Consider the following 2,807-nt stretch of genomic DNA (forward strand, 5'->3'; position numbering starts at 1 on the left):
TCCAAGTAATGCCACCGCTGCTACCCTCCGGTTGAAGCCAAGCTAGGCGGGTTGACCATTGATGGCCGATTAGCGTCTTGGCGGCGACATGGAGTCAGAGAGCTATGTTGGAGAACGACGTTGCTTCAGTTACTTAACTGCAGGTGCAATTGGGTCACTGGCATGTGGGCCCAAGAGGCATCTGGCCCACATGTAAGTGACGCAACTGCACCTACTGTTATGTCACTAAAGCTCAGTCTGCTGGAGAAGAAGCTTCTGTTCGGCTCAGCCGGACATGGGTGCTATGGTTAAGTTATTATACCTCCAGCGCACCCCTTTTTAGTTGAAGAATGTATGAAATGTAATGAAATCTGGCATGTTTATATGAAATCCGGTAGTGTATGTATGAATTTAGTTCGATTTTTTTTGAATTCTTGTATCACTGGCATTGGATGAACAGGCAAAACAATACGTACTAGCATTATTCCCAGGGTGATCACCTTGTTTGCAGCAGTTTCACATGTACTCCCTTCGGTCCTTTTTGGTCTGCATATAAGTTTTATCTGAAGTCAAAGTATCTCTACTTTGACCAATCTTACAAAAAAAAGTATCAACATTCACAATGTAAAATCAATTGACTTGAAAGAAATCTAATATGCTAAGTAAAAAGGAACAGAGGGAGTACAAAATTTAGCGTTCCTGTACATTGCAATCAACACACAGGCCTGGCTATTCATAGAGAACATTCAAAACAATCGATGATTATGCATCTCAGCGATACACATGTCAGAGCCAATATTTACTTCACAACTAAATAATAAAGAAAAATTGATAGATGCTGCTAACAACAAAGGGCGTCCCATTCAAAAATATCAAACGCATGTCTTGTTGCTAACATCAATGAGCAAAATTTGACAAGGTTGTCCCATTCCAAAATGTCAAATGTGTGTTGTTTTGCGTACATCAATGAGCAAACTTTGACAAGGTTTTCCCATTCCAAAATATCAAATGCCTACGATTGTGGAATGGGCAGGGTTTGCCATCAGTTCGGACATTGACATGGCACCTCGTGCAAAATAAACCAGTTGTTCTTTTTGTGCATTTCCACCAAAATCAACCAAATTCGTGCATAGCTTGTATGATTTCGCCTTTATATGTTGCAACGCCTTGAACATATCGGCACCTCCTTTCTTGTGGTGGAAATTAATGATTCAAGAATATTCGATGTATTCATGAACATTTTGTGCAGTTCCCATTGAAATCAAGCTGAGCACCCCTGTTTGCATAAATACAAAAAAGTGATTAGTATAAAGCAAACTGTACTATGAATTGATAGTTTAAACAGTCAACCAACATGATCCATGCAGAGCACACATTTAAAAAAATGGAACTCACCGGAAGGAGTTGTAAAACAACATTGTACTGGCCATCACAGCAACAAAGATGCAGATCCGTGAGTCCTTCTGAGCTGAAGTCAGTTTGTTCTTGTGGGCAATAATGTAACCATCCTTCAACTGATCCCTTCTTAAGAAGAGAGGCTTGGCTTCTTTATCCTGGCATAATCAAAACTAGGCACTTCACATACTCCATATTCTTCTTCAGAGGAGGATGATCCTGTTGTGCAAAGACAAGAGGACAACTAAATGCTGGAATTCCTGTTTGCTCGAAAAAAAGGAAAGGAAATATTTAAAACAACACAGATGAAGCACTTCTCAAGGACAACACCACTTTCTCATGATAGTATCAAAACAGTAGCACAACACCAATAGAGATGAGAAAGCTCAATCATATGGATGAAATCCGTGGGTGAGTACCAACCTTTGTCAGGAGGCTTATTGTGTAGAGCATACAGATCAAGCACTCCCCCGGACCATCTGTTGTTATCTACTGTGGTTGCCATGCTTACTATATATTACTCAATTAGTTTAATGTTTCCAACATCTTCTTATGCAGTTTCACTAAAATGTATAGTATCTTCGAAGAAGATCCCTGTTTGCACAAGTAGAGATAATTACATATTACATTAAGAGTGGCATCAAATCAGTGGCAAAACAATTGCTCGTTCCATCCATAGAAATAAATTAGGATGCAAAACTATATCATTACTTGTGTCATCATAGTTCCTGTGCTTCATTACAGCACTGGGAGTTGATTTTTTTCTTCCGCTTGTTCTTCCCCTCCATCACTTGGTTCAATAACAGACAAGCTTCGCCTTCAATGTAAGATTTGGCATGTCAATTAGGGAGCACAAGTATAGCACTAAAAAACGACATTAATTTTCAGATGAAAGTGGCAAAATACAGGCCAACAGTTGTGAAATATCCTTATCTTACCTCAATGGGATATTACGGTGCACATACAGATTGGAAGTCTTGTCTCCATTTGTGTAGTTCCCTAAAATCAAGGAACATTAGCGTACAAGTAGCACAACATATGAAAGCACACTGCACAATCATGTGAAAGAAGGATAGTACTGACCTCTCATGACGTGGAATTCAAACAACTCACAAGAAGAAGATCTGAACCAAATTTGCCAACACAGATAGGAAGTAAGATCTCCTGTTGTGCAATTCCACTAAGATCAAGCAATCAAGCAACATTGTTGGTGTGACATTTTGGTTGAAGTGCACAAAACACTCTTAAAACAAAAGTGTTTTGTGCAGTGCAACAAAAGGTCACAATAGCAACGAGGTGAAGTAGATAACCCTGTTTACACAGAGGTGCAAAGGAAACAACTAGTGATCAATAACGGTGGATGACACCGAAGCCAACAAAAAGAAGCATCTAACTTATCTTTATGGGAAAGAAAGCAAGATAGTAGCATTTCT

This window comes from Triticum urartu, chromosome 7 (assembly GCF_003073215.2).
Source record: "Triticum urartu cultivar G1812 chromosome 7, Tu2.1, whole genome shotgun sequence".
Classification (NCBI taxonomy): domain Eukaryota; kingdom Viridiplantae; phylum Streptophyta; class Magnoliopsida; order Poales; family Poaceae; genus Triticum; species Triticum urartu.